The 16,141-nt window shown below is 37.9% G+C and overlaps 1 protein-coding gene and 1 long non-coding RNA gene across 2 annotated transcripts in view; one reads left to right on the forward strand and one right to left on the reverse strand.

Moving 5' to 3' along the window:
* The window catches only part of PKHD1 (PKHD1 ciliary IPT domain containing fibrocystin/polyductin), a 415,790-nt gene that overhangs the window by 332,337 nt on the left and 67,312 nt on the right, over positions 1–16,141 (forward strand). The window lies entirely within an intron of this gene.
* On the reverse strand, positions 7,854–16,137 carry LOC131413584 (uncharacterized). Its single transcript, XR_009221977.1, has 4 exons — positions 16,043–16,137; positions 14,279–14,523; positions 13,827–13,969; positions 7,854–9,030 (listed from the first exon to the last, which is right to left on the reverse strand). It is a non-coding gene; the product is annotated as an uncharacterized LOC131413584 (long non-coding RNA).

The raw sequence follows: 16,141 nt of genomic DNA on the forward strand, positions 1-16,141 counted from the left end.
TTGCTGCCAGTAGAAAGCCTATAAGGCCCAACTAAATGAATATTTCATGGTGGACTTTTAGATGGAAATGGGGCCCAATGGGAGAGACATTTTCTGGAGAAGGGCAGCCATCAATTTGTGGAGACGGGTCTCCACTTGTGTCTTCAAACTACTCTCAGGCCCTTTGACCCTGCATCCCCCTGTGACTACTGCCATATCCCTCTTCATCTCTTCACAGTCAAACTCCTTTCAAGAGAAGTCTACCCTCACTGACTCTTCCTTGCTTCGCATTCAGTCTCTCTGCACTGCATTGTGGCTTCTTCCCCCATTACTTCACTGAAATTGCGCTGGCAACATCAGCTATTGCAAAATTGACTGGATATTTTCTACTTATCTATATGATCTTTGGGGAATTTGACTCTGAGTCTGCTCCCTGATTCTTAAAATTCTTACTTTCTTTAGTTTCCAGGCAATGTGCTCCCCTGGGTCTCCAACATCTCAGTAGTACAGTAATTGAAAGGTGGGGCTGGGGTGGGAATGTAATGTCCGGCAGCACCCCCCATTCTTTGATATGGACAATGGAGTTTTCTCAATTCTTGTATCAAGTGCTATGCAAATGAATGTTCAAGCCCCCCCTGACCTTATTGCTGGTTTGAGTCCTTTCCAAATAGAAATTTTGGAGCCGCCGCTGTGCCAGCCATTGCCTCCTCCTCGTGTTCTCCATCTGAGTCCTCTTCTACCCATACCTCCAATGTTAGTGATCCCTAAAGTTTTGCCATCAACCATATTCTCCTTTTGCTCTTTTTTCCCCTTCCTGGTTTTATCAACGCCTTGGCCTGCAACTCCCAGGTCCCAAATCTTGACCTCTACTCTAGACTCATCCCCCACTTCCAGATCTGAATATCCAACTACCTATCTACCTAGCCATCTTCATTCTACCTGTTTTAGAATGCCTTGTCTTCAGCCCTCCACCTCTATCCATCCAGTTTCCCAAGTTAGTAGTCACCTTGGTGGCTTTGTCCTCTCAGCCCCTTCCTGCTTACAGTCACAAGGGCTTACCTAGTCCATCTTCTTACCAGCTGTTAAATCATCTTCTTTTCCATTTTCTCACTACTGCCTTAGCATGAGCCTTTACCTGAGCTGTAGCAGTAAATACTATTCTCCCCTTTACAACTCTAAACCTCTGTAATTCTACAGTCTACACAAGGGAGAAGTGCTCTTTCTAAAATGCAAATCTGATCATGTAAGTGTCAGCATAAAACTGTTAACTGGTTCCATTTATTTTACAAAATAAAATCTCTGTTTGCTAGCATAAGGTCTGATGTGCTTTGTGATCTAACCACCATCACAAGACTCTGGCCTCCTCTTCAGACACCACATCCCTTTGCAGTACAACTAAACACTTTACATTGCTTGAAGTCTCTGTACCTTTGGACAGTGTGTTCTTTGGATCGTTCTCTTAGTTTCATGAGGGTCTATGTCTTATCTACCTATATAGAAAATAGACTCCTTGCTAGAAGGGATTGCAGAGTAAACTCCCTTTCTACAGGTGTTTGACTGAAGTGAATATTGAGAAGGATAAAGAAAGGTAGAGGATGTATCGTTTCTCATCTAGTTACCACTGCCTCCCATCGGTATTGGCATAGCCATCACAACTCTGAGGTAGAAGTAACTTTTCAGAAATGTGCCAGGCACCCTCCAAACTAGGATCGCTAGAGCAGAGATATGAATAGCCTGCATTCCTCACAAACAGCAGAGCACCTTGACTTCTAGATCCTTGTATTTATGTTTATTGTGGGATAAGCTTTCCAGGAATTAAAACCAAAAGTGGGCTATCTGCATGCTTCTGGTATAGTACAGGGGGATGCTAAAGTCGTCATCTGATTGACATCTGAAGAGGCAAAGGTTATAAGACTCTTCAATACTTCATCAAACAGACATGTTGCCCCATTTTGGGTCATTGTGCACCCACAAGCCTCCTTGGGAGAAAGGAGACGTGAGACTTTGGTTTCCTTCTGAATTTATAAAATAAGTGTGTGGCTTTGTTAGTTTGTTACTTATTGTATAGTACACTAGTTTGAAAGATAAAAAAAGAATAATACTAAAGTTTTCCCTTCTCTTTCTCCTGGTTTGGATTTGTATTGGCTAATCTGGGTTTTTGCTTGTTTGTTTATTTGTTTTTGTCAATCCTTCTTGTAATTCTTGAGACTGCTAGGGAAAATTCTCCATTAACTAGAGGCCTCAAATTATCAGAATCTTAATTGTCAGGAAAAAAGAAAATTTATTGTGATAAATGCAGTAAAAACACACAAATCAAATACTTCTTGACTATATCCTTATTGTCCCTTCTGATTCAGGCAAATGACCTGGAACACCCAGCTCTGTAAAGCTTACGATGAAAATTGGTCAGAATAGTTATTCAGAGGCAACACAGGGATTCTCAATCAATTAAATATTTTGAAGATCCATGTCCTTATTACTAAGACTGCAAGAAGAGAAATGTACATTTTTAGAAGAACTTTCAACAGTATTTTCAAAGTCCTCCTTCTGTGTTTCTGTAGCACTTTATACAAATGTTTATGTAGCACTATACACACACTTTTATTGCAGTACTCATTACATACCGTTATTGTACTTTGTCTATTTGTCAGTCTCCCCTTGAATTTTAGTGCTTTGAAGGCAGAGGGCCATTTCTCTTTGTGTCCTTATCACCCAGCACAAATTTCAGAATTATAGTAAATACTCGATTGATACCTATTTAATTGGAGGCAACTCCAAGCAAAAAATGGATTTCTAATAATTACGAGTCCCCAAGAAAATTTGGTACATTCGAATTCTCTATTCTTTATTGAGGTCTTAGAAGATAAAATATATAGCAATTACTTCTGCTAATTACGTTGTGTGAGATATGGTAAATCTGATAAAAGTTTTGAATTTCATCAATAAGAAATCGTGGAAGTTTATTTCTCTCTTATTATGTAGGTATGTACATAATATCCTTGATTTTGCCTCTGGCTGCAAAGTCTAAAATACTTACTATCTGGTTCCTTACAGAAAAAGTTTGCTGACTTCTGCTCTATAAAATACTTTATATAAGTTGAAGAAACAATTAGTTTGTAAAAATTTCCTTAATGAGACATTTTAGCACTGGCCTGGACACTGAAATCATGAGTTCTGTGTCTCAACTCTATCTGTCCGACCCTTCTTTTGTACCTCATTTGTCTTGACTTAGGGCTGAATGCATAAGGAGTGCTTAGTAAAAAGTGTTTAATTGATTTATTTCTCTAGCTGCTCAGTTTAAGGATAAGACTTTGCCTTATCCCATTAAAATTTTAATTTATGGAATCCCAACAGTGCAATGTAAACACAAATATTTATGATGAGAATTATTTTAAATGACTTGGCTGCACTGTGAAGGATACGCTCAGAAATCAATGCTGGAACCTTCAGAGAGATTTAAGTCTCTGCCAAACAGCAGAAGTTGATGAAATCTGTGAAGAACTGGAGGTGATAGTTCAGACAGCCTAAGAGATTTCTCTGAATTAACACATCAGGCAAATAAGCTGATTTTGCGTAACTCTAATTTAGTCATTTCAAATTCAGCATTACCAACTCCAACCATAAAAATATTTTAAACGATCTCAAAATTAAGTAGCTACGTAGTAAAGGAATTGCACCTGGTAAGATAACCAGAGTTAACATCTTGGTTAGTTCAGATCCACATTTTAGTGAAATTTCTCTGTCGTTTTCTGTTTTCGTTATGGGGAAGTCCTTACTAATTTCACTTGTTAAAGAGAGTACATTTTAGGCTGCCTGGATAAGGCAGGTTGTATTGTAAATCCTGCCTAAATTTAGCTTGAATAAATCAGTCAAGAATTTAACCTCTGTTTGATGAACTAATTGGCTAGGGTTTAAAACCATCAGTTATGTAATAAAACTGTATGCAATCAATTAGGGTGAACTGATTATGTTCAGTCAGCTTCATTTCTGAAGAATCTTGTCAGCAGTTGAACTCTCTGAGTTACTTGCCTAACTCTTAGAAAATGACTCAGCCTTTTGTATAAGCACGAGGTTTTCAATTCCCCGCAAATTTCACAGGGCTTTCAGGTAATGGACTGCATTTTACCAAAGGGAGCAATGTTAAGTGCATGTGGAAAGGATGGTTCTGGCGTGTTATCCATTCCTTAGTGAATCACTCATGAGCTGTTAATGTCTGATTCCCTCTCTGGATGACCCAGCCGAGGGGCTGGGGTGCAGTGAATTACGAGTCTGCGATGGGGACAAATCCAGTTCCTCGTGGGCTGTTGTCTTCCACTGGGAAGCTGCAGATATGATCCAGAGCCGGCAATCTAGAGGAAACAGAAAATAAGACCCGCGGAATGATCCTTAATAATGAGATGAAAAACTGTGAATTTGGACGAGAGAGAGCATGCAAAGAAAGAAGAGGGGAAGGAGATGGAGCCTGGAGACGTACCTCAGCCAGAGAGGGGAACAGAGTTATAGCTGTCAGTGACAGTCAAACGCTCTCTCCATTTATCAGAAGAGTTTTGATATTTTAAAATACTGTGCACAGTTTTTTTTTCCTGTTTGCATTCTGGATCTGCTTTTTCCAGAATCTTGGAATTGGAGGGTTTTATTCACAATTTGCACATTATATTTTGATTAGTTTCTAATTTGTACTAATTTCTCAGATACATTTGGTAATTTCATTATTTACTATGAAATCAGAATTAAAGCACAGTTCATGATTTCTATTTATACATTCTATGAGTGAGTACGTGACATTTATCAAACTAAGGTTGAGGTCTCCTAAAATATTCCCAGATAATATATTCTATGCACGTATTTAGATGAATAATTATTCATGCAATTGATGATTGCTGTTTTTCCATATATATGTATGCCTCATGAAGACAGAAGTCAAAGCTGTCCTATTCACAATTATTCCCAGCCTAATAGCTCTCACTAAATATTTGTTGAATTAATCAATTTGGTTCTGGTCCTTGTACAAGCCCAAAAAGCATGGAGAACGTTTTTATAGTTACCATAGATACAAAAAGAATTAAACACTTAGTTCAGGGCCAGTACGGCTCCCCTAACAAATTACATAATGCAATTTTAGAGGATCTTATAGTATTGAATAAAACATTTTATTATGATTTCAAATGTTTGAGATCAAAGTACTTTCTACAAAACACCTTATTGGAAAATAAAATAATACTATTTCCCAACTGGGATGCTAGCTGCTTTATATTAAGCATATCCTATCTTATAACAGTTGATAAAGATATTTTTTAATAAAGTCCTTCTAGCATTCTTAGATTAAAACTGTCAGCCCATAGGACCAAATGCTGGCGAGGACATGGAGCAAATGGAACTCTCATACATTGCTGGTAAAAGTGTAAAATTGTACAGATATTCTCGGAAATAGTTTGGCAGTTTCCTATAAAGTTATACATATACTTAACATTTGCCCCAGTAATCCTTCTCCTGGTTAATTATCCTAGAGAAATGAAAACTTATGTTCACACTAAAACCTGTAGATGAGTGTTCAGCTTTACTTGTCATGGTCAAAAGCTGGAAACAACTCAAATGTCCTTCACCAGGGGTATGGATAAACAAGCTGTGATATATCCATACAGTAGAACACTACTCAGAAGTGAGAAGGAACAAACTATTGATACATATTGATATTGATACATGAAAATTGGATGATTCTCAAAAACATGCAGGAGTGAGAGAAGCCAGTATGAAAAGGTTACAAACTGTATGGCTCCAACTAAGTGATATTCTGGAAAAGGAACAACTGTAAAGACAGCGAAAAGGTCAGTGGGTGTGGTGAGAACATTCCTATAATGGTGTAGCACAGGGAGTTTTGGGGTGTGAGAGAATTGTTTTATATCTTCATTGTGGAGGTGGTTACTCAAATCCATACACTATTGAACTTCATAGAACTGTACACCAAAAGAAAAAAATTTCCATCTGATAATTAAAAAAATAAAAAAATCCCTCAGTCTATAAGATTTAGATAATTGTTTAACCAACAGAGACTTACATACAGTTGGGTGGTATCTTCTCAGGCACATCAGAACTGGCTATCGTGGGATTTGAAAGCTCATAGCTATATCTGAGAGATGGAGAGGTAGAAAAGTCAGCTATAGTATAATTTTTTTTAAAAAAGAAATAAAATAGTATGATCAAAAAAGGAAACTTGCCTATAATTATTCCAGAAGCAGAGTTGTGGGATCTTACTGGGACCCATCACTTTATTGTCCAGTTATGTAGATTTCCCCCTCTGGTGCTTATTCTGGCATTAATTAATATAACAGCATTTGAAAGAAAGATTAGCAATGTGTAATGTTAGAAATAGCCTTGCTTTAAGGGACACGCATATTGATATGCCAGGAAAACTTGGGCAATTTTCTCACTGCTGAGATATTTTTTTTCACCCAGTCTGGAGTCCAATGGAAACCACATATTTATTACATGATTGATGTTTGTGCTCCTTAGGAACCATGGGAATTACCATCCTAGATCAGATCATTAGTCTGCTACTCTAACGTCTTGCTTCTGGCTTAGGTAATTATCTGATGCTTTTGAGGGACGTTTAAATCTTCCTTATAAAGCATTTGACCATTGTTTCACATAGTGTTGATTCTTCTTGATGAGATGTAGATGAGAAACCTGGGCTGAAGATAAAGAATACAGTGCAACTAAGTTCTTTTGTATTTTTAAAATCTAATTTTATTTTGACCCTTTTGACGATACTAGCTAGATACCAAACGGTAAGGAATGTTGGTGATACACTTGACCTATTTCTCCAAGATTTGGTTTTCTACTCCATTACGAGGCTGCAAGAATGACTAAATAAAAGTCCCATGTAATCGAATGGGTCTTATACTTCTAGAAGTCCTGTATTTCATAGGAGAAAAAGCAACAGAGACCTTTGTAATACGGCTGTCAGTGCTTTATGTGCTATGGTCTGAGAGCCAATTATTCCCAAATAGTTGATAACTGATAACTCCTTAGGCAATTGCTTTTAACCATTTTCTTTCTAATACATTGCTTTGATTCCTTAAGAATGGAACAGTTTAATTGGCTAATATAATGTGACCTTTTTCTGCCTTCCTATCTCCCAGGTCGATGCTAAATGTATAGGCATTGTTTTAGCGCCAACAGCAACTTATTTAGCATTTACAGCTTCTTAATGAAGATTTTTTTTTTAATGAATGCCAGGTGAGAGACAAACTCTTTCACAAACACCCAGGAGTTGGAGTTTAGGTATCCTATTCAATGAGAATATTTGTTGTTGTTTATAAGCATAGTTCTAGCTGAGGTTTTTATGGTAAGAAGGCAACTATGACACATCAGCAGTAAGTTACCTGAGAACAGTATGTGTAGAGAATCCTTCCATAGCAGTGGTTTCTCAACTGCGATGGCTTTGCCCCTCAGGATTACATATGCCAATATCTGGAGACGTTTTTATTTGTCGTAACTGGGGGCGGAGGGGTGTACTTACTGGTATTTAGTAGGTAGAGGCCAGGGATGCTGCTAAACATCCTAAAATACACAGGACAGCTCCTACGACAGAGAATCATCCAGTCCAACATGTCAGTAGTGCCAAGGTTGAGCAGCCTCCACTCCATAAAGTGAATGTGTTTTGAGCATTGAGCACAGTGCCTTTAACCTGGTAGGTGCAGAATATGTAGTGATGGGATTTTCATAAGGGCCTTCTCAAATCAGACTCAGGGCGTAGAGGGAGAGTATTTATTATTGTAATCAAGCAAATTGCAAAGCAATGTTAATCTTTTTTTTTTTTAATTTTTTGTTTATTGCAGTAACATTGGTTTATAACATTGTAAAAATTTCAGGTGTACATCATTATACTTCTATTTCTGCATAGATTACATCATGTTCACCACCAAAATACTAATTACAACCCGTCACCTAGCAATGTTAATGTAACACAAATTTCATGATATGCATTACAATTATTTCCCAGCATGTTTGATTAGGCACACATGCGAAGCAGCTCATTAAGAGGACTATTACTAGCATCATTTTTTAACCTGTGAGACTAAGCATTGTTCTCTTCTCTGTTATAGTTAGTTTTCAAGGATCAGTCATCAGTTTTTCCTCGTCTCCCCCTACCAATGGCACACACTTTCTGGAGCTCATGTCCCACTGGCTGGGGTTCTCTTGTTCCCACTGACAGTTCTCCAGGGCTGCAGTTCTCTCTTTCATCTCTAATCTTTTAGTTTGCTAATCCTCTTTTTAGCTGTTTGACCTTTAAACTTGAAGGATTTTGGAGTAGAAAATCCTGTTAATTTGTCTCTCTCTGCATTCTGGATCTTGAAAATAAACTCTTCATAATGAGATACTAAATAATAGGGTATCTGGACCAGGAGATGATTATCTATATAGTGGGTTGTCCAGGGGAGAGTGCAAGGGGGACAGACAGGATCGGGTACCTCCCTGTCCTGGACATTTGGACAGATTTTTGCTCAGTTGGGTGGTGCTCATGTTGGCTTTCATGAATCTTACGGCTCCTGAGAACTAGCCTTCTAAAACCTTCAGCCGCATTTGCCCCTTTCTTGGGGATCAGTAAAGCACCTATGGGCTGCAGACCAGCAACCGTTCTCGGCTAACTTAGCGTCTGTCCTTCACTGCCAAATCCTTAAAGCAGAACTGGCTCAGACCAGTCTTCAGAGTGCTGTGGGTTTGCAGACTAAGGAAGACCCCTTTCTAAAAATCACAGCACTGCTTAAAACTTGGTGCTTATAATTCCTTTACATGAAGAGAGACTTTTAAATCCACTTGAGAGTTGAAAAGTTCAAACTTGTGAATACAAACTGGAAGGGCTAGCTTATTAGAACAAGTTTTCATCAAAATTCAAATGAGGATAGCAGATTCTTTCTTCTTCTGTAGGAATAGAGGATAGTTTTAGGAGTCCAAAAGTGGGAGAGGTTGTTTTTCCAAGAACCAAAAAAGCCATCAAAGGCAAACTTTTCCTACTTTGAAATTTCTCTTTGGGTTTTTGCCATTTTTCTTCTGCTCTTCACATCCAGATGTACAACATGTATAAGACAGTAGGGCAGGGAAGAGAAGGGATTAAGATTTCCATTCTAGAATTCACTGTTATATAATAGAATTTTATATACGTTATAGCCTCTACAAAACCTAGAAATTCATAATTAATGTAATTCCCAGAGATATTCACACATACCCATATTGTTAGTATTTTAAACCAATGATATTAAATAGCCATCAGTTATTGATTTCACAACCTATAAAAAAATTTTCTCAAATATTCATTTCTTAGACTCAGGTAAATGCAACATTATTTCAAGCTGAACTATAGAAATGAACCCTAAAAATAGGTTGAATAGGTAAAAGTTATTTCTCAATCACCAGCAATTTAACAGATTATGAACTTCAGGATTTCATTTTATATTCTCTTCCTTTTTTTTTTGGCAAGTTGGTTTTTCTTTATGTTTCAGAAATAACAGTATTAAATGCTATGGAGAAAAGTTAGAGGGTTGAGATTGAGATTGTATTATAAGGCAAGTTAAAAGCTTTAATTTATACTTGAGAATAACAAGATATGAAAGGATTTTGTGAAAATCCTTTGTTCATTAGATAATGTTTGTTTAACAAAAAACGCGTGTTTTCAATGAGATTAAACTGAGGATTTTATTGGAAAGACTTTAAGAAGTGAGGTCTCTGTTCTTTAAACCCTGCTGATTTAAAGAAATATTACTAAGTACTTTTAAGTCCATTTTTATTCAGTTCTGTCTGCTTGCCATTGGTTATAATAGACTTAGAACCGTAAAACTTATTTTTTTATTCTTCATTTTCTGTTTTAAAATTTGGGCAAGATTGTTTTCTTTGTGCTTGTTGTTATTCGAAGGTTCCAGCAGAATTCCAATTCTTCTGTAGTCAGTGCTATTGGAAGAAGCCATGATGTCATTGCCAGTGGGGAAGCTGTTAGCTAGGAAGTCTCTCCAGTCAACACTGTGATTGTGCAGCTGCATTGTCTTCTGGGGGTCAGAAGTGATGGGACCACACCTCTTTGTTCGCCCAGGACAACCCAAGTTCATACTTGCTGTCCTAACGTAATTGTAATACACCCACTCTGAAAAGTTTTTCGGTTTAAACAACAAGTTATATGGTCACCCTAAACTTAAAAGGCTATATGGAGAGAATGGTAATGGTATCAAATGGTTCTTTTTTTTTTGATGGTAGTGAGAGTGTGTGGCTTGCGAAAAAGATCAGTAAAATTAGATTATCCAGGGTAAAACAGATTGTGGTAGGATTTGCGGGGAACTGAGAAAGAAAACATTTGCAGACATTGTTATAAACTAACAAGCCAAAACAGAGAGGGGGAGAAAAGAAAAAAATAAGCATCATAATAACAGGGCTATTAATTATTGGGACAAAGCCAGGTGGTGTGGTGGTGGTGCTGGTGGGAGAAGGGACCCATAGGAACCAGTGTTCAATGTCACTTTAAGAAACACAACAAGGTGCTGAAAGAACAAGAGAATATACTACAGAGGTGAAGGACATGGGATTTGGAAGAGACTGCCTGGTGTTCACTTTCCTCGAGCTATTTAAAAATGGAAAACATGTTGAAACCCTCTTTGCCTCATTTCCCTCATCTGTAAAATGGAAGTAATCATAGTACCTATGCCATGGAGCTATTATGAGGATTAAAAGAGTTCATGCTTATAAAGCCCTTGAAGCAGTGTTTATCACATAGTAAGCACTCAATACACAGTCTGCTGTTTTTATTATTATTGTTGTTATTGTTTTAATTAGCAAAAGAGGTAATGGCTATACCACAGTCTTCCAAGGCCTTAAATGAAGCTGCACATGTGTCTCCTGGGGGCTGAATCACACACTGAACATCTCTGCTACCAGATGGGCTGGGTGGGGTTCCTGTCTCTGTCACTTATTTGTTCAGCAAATTTCTAAACTTCTCTTTAGTCAGTCTCCACATCTTTAGATGGAGATAAAAATAGCATAGACTTTTGGGGCCTGCCCTGTGGCGTAGTGGTTAAGTTCAGTGCGCTCCACTTCAGCGGCCCGGGTTCACACGTTTGGATCCCGGGCGTGGACCTACTCTACTCATCAGTCATGTTGTGGCAGCGAACCACATATAAAGTGGAGGAAGATTGGCACAGATATTAGCTCAGGGCTAATCTTCCTCAGCAAATAAAAAAAAAAAGCATAGACTTTTAAAGTTGACTGTGATAATTAGACTTGCTACAGTCCTTATAAAACCACTCCACACAGTCTGAGGCACACGGTCAGTGCTTAAATGTTAGAAATGTCTATAGGACCCCTCCCTATAAACCTGCATACATGATAAGGGGTAAGTAAGCTATTGACTTTCTGGGTCTCTTAAATCTCATCATTCTTAAGTAGTAGGCGATGAGCACATAGTTCATACTGAGGCATGGAGGGGCTGCAGGAAAGTGGGTATGTTTGGGGTGTGTGCAAGATGGCTTGAAAGAGAGGGTAGTTGATACCACAATTCTGTCACGCAGGAGAGATGATGAGTGTGGGGTCCATTAGCACATGAATCAATCTCTTTCTCTCACTCTCTGTCTCTGTCTCTGTCTCTCTGTCTCTTGTGTGTGTGTGTGTGCGGGTGTTTTTGTATATATGTGTGTCAGCTTGTCTGGGGGCATATGTGTTATGAAAAGAAGGCAAAGAACTGAACCCTGAAGAACACCTTCCCTTAAAGGATTGGATGAGGGAGGGCCCCCAAACAACAACAACAATTGAGGAAAAACAGAGATAAGAGAGGAATAAGGAGATAATGATGTCCTAGGAATTAAGAGAAGAGAGCATTTAAAGAACAGCAAAAACAAATGTTATAATTAAGTCAAATATAATTAAATCAGGGAAAAAAATGACTGAATCTTAGAACTGGAACAGAAGCTTAGGTTTCTAATAACATCACTAACAATGGTATTGGTAGACTGATTGGAGCAAAAAGTAGATTTCAGTGGATGGGGACCTGTCTCAAAGATGAGAAATTAAATAATAAATGACATAAAACAAAATAAAAAGAAAACCTATCTTTTCAAGGAACTCGAGGGTAAATGGAAAGAAAAGTGGTGTTTATCATATGGGAAACTTAAACATGCTTCTGGCTGCTGGGAAGAAGTTTGAAGATCCAAGAAACGGGCAATAATTGATAAGGCTAATTTTGTGACATTCAAGGAGGAGGAGAAGAGATGATGTCACTCATGTAGAAGTCAGCTTGGGAAAGAGGAAAGATATCCACTTCTTTGAGTCAGATGAGAAGGAGATAAGGAAGAGTGAATATTTGAAAATGTTAGTGGGAAAAGTGGGAGAGATAATTCCCTGTGTTCCCAAATTTATTTGTAAAGTCAGTGACTTGGTAATGGAGTGAAAGGATTGGGAGAGCCAAAGCCTTGAACAAAAAAGAACTTTAACTGGAGGTGAGGGGAAGATGGGTTGAGTAACACTGGAGGCTCAGTTGAGGTTGGAGATAAAGTATTTGTAATAGCACCAAATGACACAGTTCTCAGTTATGTGTGGTTTTATTCTTTTCAATTATGTTTTATACAGAATTCTTAAACTTCCCAGGAGCATTAGTGGTGGAAGTGGATTCATGGCTTAGTCAAGGATGGAGATTTTATGTATGGACATGGGAGAAGAATGAGGGACGAGAGATTGGGAGGACTGAGGAAGCTGATGAGAGGGTCGAAGAAGTGATGAGGAAGTAAGTAGCCGTTAGATAAGAAATGGAAGGAAGTCAGCAGAGGGTTGATGAACCAAGACTAACGTCTCAATGAGGTAAAGGAATAGGTGCAGCAGGAGTATAAATACAAAGAGATTTCAAAACAAAAGCAAGAGGTTTGGTTGGAGAGATGTGTTTTCTTTTTAAGATGTCAGAGATGGAGGGATCCTGAGAAATGAAAAGGCCCGGGGTATAGCCATCAGAGTGGGTACTGGCATGGTGATCTCTAAGTGATAAAATCCTTTTCAAGGTGAATGTTGAAAGGGATCTCAACGGTGACTTATTTAGTCTAATCTCAGTTTTAAGATGGAAAGTTTGAAGTTCTGAGAGCTAAGGCAACTTGTTAAGAACAGTGAATTTTAGTAAAACTGCCAGTAGACCCCACATCCCCTTATCCCCAGTGGGGGCTGTGTTTATCACAGCACTGTTACTTACTTGAAACACTGAAGTACTGATGTGCTCAGTGAAGGTGGAAACTGTTATAAAATGACTCAAGATTGTGCTTAGGAATTAACAAAGCTATCTCTTCCTGCACACTTTATCAAATAAATCCATGGTGTCAAATCCTGACAGCCTGCTGTGACCAATGACTTGTATATCAGAGAGAAAATGTAATCCAGGTGACATGTGACATAAGAAGGTCACATTGCCCAGCACCAGCCCTTGCTTAGTCTAGCTAATTAGTGGTACTTTTTGGTTAATTCAAGTGGATGGACCTCAAGGCAATACTATTTGTAGAATTCAGTCTGATAGTTTAGTCACCCTCTATGTTCTAATTAAAAATGTTTTGAGTATTAATCCACATGGTTTGAAAACATGAAAATAATTTCAGGGCCACATTAGAGATTATAAAGTCAAGCCTTGATTGATTTAGTCATTCATAAGTCCACCCATTATTTGAGAAATATTAGTTTTGTAGCCAACACAAAGAGCATCACGATATGGGAAGAATATTGGACTAAGATGTCAGGAGAATAGTATTTTTGATCAATTCACTCTATCTTTGGGAAAGTACTAAACTATCTGAAACTTGGTTTTCTCATCAGGCAAATGGAAATACCACCTCCCATACCTGCCTTTCATAGTTGTCACAAAGGGCAAATGATGGCAGGTAAAATGGTGACAAAGCACATAAAATAGGGTTTCAGATGCTGACTCTGCCACTGAATAGATGAGTGTCTGTGGTTATTTAACCTCTCTTGTCAGTTTCATCATCTGTAAAATATAAACAAAGATTATCTTTCATGTTGTTAACGTGTGTGTTGTATGTTTTTATATAGTATATGTTGTTATATAGATATCTAGATATAATATCTAATATTATATATCTGTACATAAGATATAATATTAATATTATAATTATAATATATGTAATATATAATATATAGATGTATCTATATATAATGCATACAATATATCTGTTACATAAAAAGATCTATTATTAATATATAATAGCAGGAGTTATAATTACTTGGATATTAAACGGTATGATACAAATGTAAAGTTTTCTTTTTATCCTTTTACCTGCCAATTTTTGTTGAAATCTTGTTGCAGTTCAGGCAATCTGATGAAATTCATACACCTAACTCCGTGACCTTCTTGCCTCATGTTTAATTCATTCTTCTCTGTGGCAGGAGAACTACTGGAAATACGATCATCTATTTCTTCTCTGCTCCTCTTTGCCCCTCTCCTCCTCATTCACTTTTTGCAATGAGATATCTTACATCTTCATTTGTGGTATTAGGATTTCAGGAGGTCAAGAACACCAACTTTTGTGAAAAACAAGGGAAAAAGGAGTATCTGAGAAAGTGTAAGTTCATATCTGACGCCTGAAAGACGTATGGTAACCCTGATACCCAGTCCTTCTTGGAAGCATTTTTAGAAAGATTTCCTTATAGATTTCAAATATATACACATTCCTTATGTAAAGGAAATTTAGCTACAAATGAACAGAACGTGAGCATTCAGTCTGAATATGAGTGAACCAGAAAAACTCTAGAGTTAATAATGGAAAGAAATGGATGCGTTAAGTTTATTCAACTTAACACATATTTACTGAGGGTCTACTGTGTTTCTGGTACCCTTCTAGTTAGTTGGAGTGCATAAGTGTAAAAATTAGACAGAGATTCCTGCCTTCATAGAGCTCACCTTCTAAAGGAGAGAGATACTAAGTAATACCCGTAAAAAATAAGTAAATTATCGGCTATGTTGGAAAGCCATAAGTGCTATGAGCAAAATTTAAAAATGTCGAGCATTATAAGAAGCAACAGAGTGCACGTGTGGATAGGCTGATCAAGGTGGTCCTCATGGCAGAGGAAATATGTGAGCAAAGTAGAAAAAAGTGTGGAAATGAGCCACATGCATGTGTGGGAGAAGAGTAGAGAGATCTGCCTTGGCAGAGGCCCCAAATGGGGTGAGTGGTCTGAGCAGGGTGACTAAGAGGACAAGTAGCGGAAGATTAGGTCTGAGATAAAGCACCCTGGTTCTTTGCAAAGTCCAGCTTTTAGCGTGTTTTAAAGATCACCAAGTCTAATTCTCTTAACATATAAAGTAGAAGGGCAATCATCCTTCTTTACAAAGAAAGTATGAATCAATGATTCAAAAGGCTTTTCACCCTGAATCTCTAGAGCCTTTCTAAATTCAGGCTAGGTAAGATTTAGGGGTTGTCAGCCAAAGCTGCCATCCATCTGGGACAATACTTTCAGTTTTAGAGTAAATTGTATAATGATTCTTGTCAGCCAGTGATTATGATTTTCAACTTTAGAGTAAGTTATAGAATGAATTTTGCCAGCCAGCGATCAGCACAGAAAAAGTGTTAGAAAAATCTTCTTAGAAGCTTAAAAAGTATCAGATGCGGATTGGTGGAATGGAATTTGGATAGAATTCTGGATAATGGAATATGGGGGGGATTCTGGTTATGGGAACATGGAAAGCTCACTTAAGTGCTATTGAGCAAGGTGTTGTCATAGCAGGTGTAGCGGTGTTCGTCCTGACAGCAAGTTTTGTTGAGGCTCCATTGTATATATCACCCCTCACCCCAATAGATTGCTAATCTATCACAACACTTTTCCTACTGAGTCCTTACATGGCCCCATAATCCTTCCTAAGATAATATTTAGGCAGCCACTGCCACGGATGGAAACCAGCCCTTGAAGTGAAACTTTTTTGCCAATTTGGGTTAGCTAGAACAAAGACATTGCTTTGGACAATAGTGAGAGGAAGTTTGCACAGAGTACAGGGGAGCAATGAGCAAAGGATCTTGGATTATAAGGTGAACCGTGTACTTACAGGTTGATGTAAATGCAGAGTAGGACCTCTGGATGGTGAGATAACAAAAGTGAACAGTTGTAGAAGCATTGGAAGACAAGAGTAACAATTTTCACATTT

The sequence above is a fragment of the Diceros bicornis genome, chromosome 14 (assembly GCF_020826845.1).
Source record: "Diceros bicornis minor isolate mBicDic1 chromosome 14, mDicBic1.mat.cur, whole genome shotgun sequence".
Lineage (NCBI taxonomy): Eukaryota > Metazoa > Chordata > Mammalia > Perissodactyla > Rhinocerotidae > Diceros > Diceros bicornis.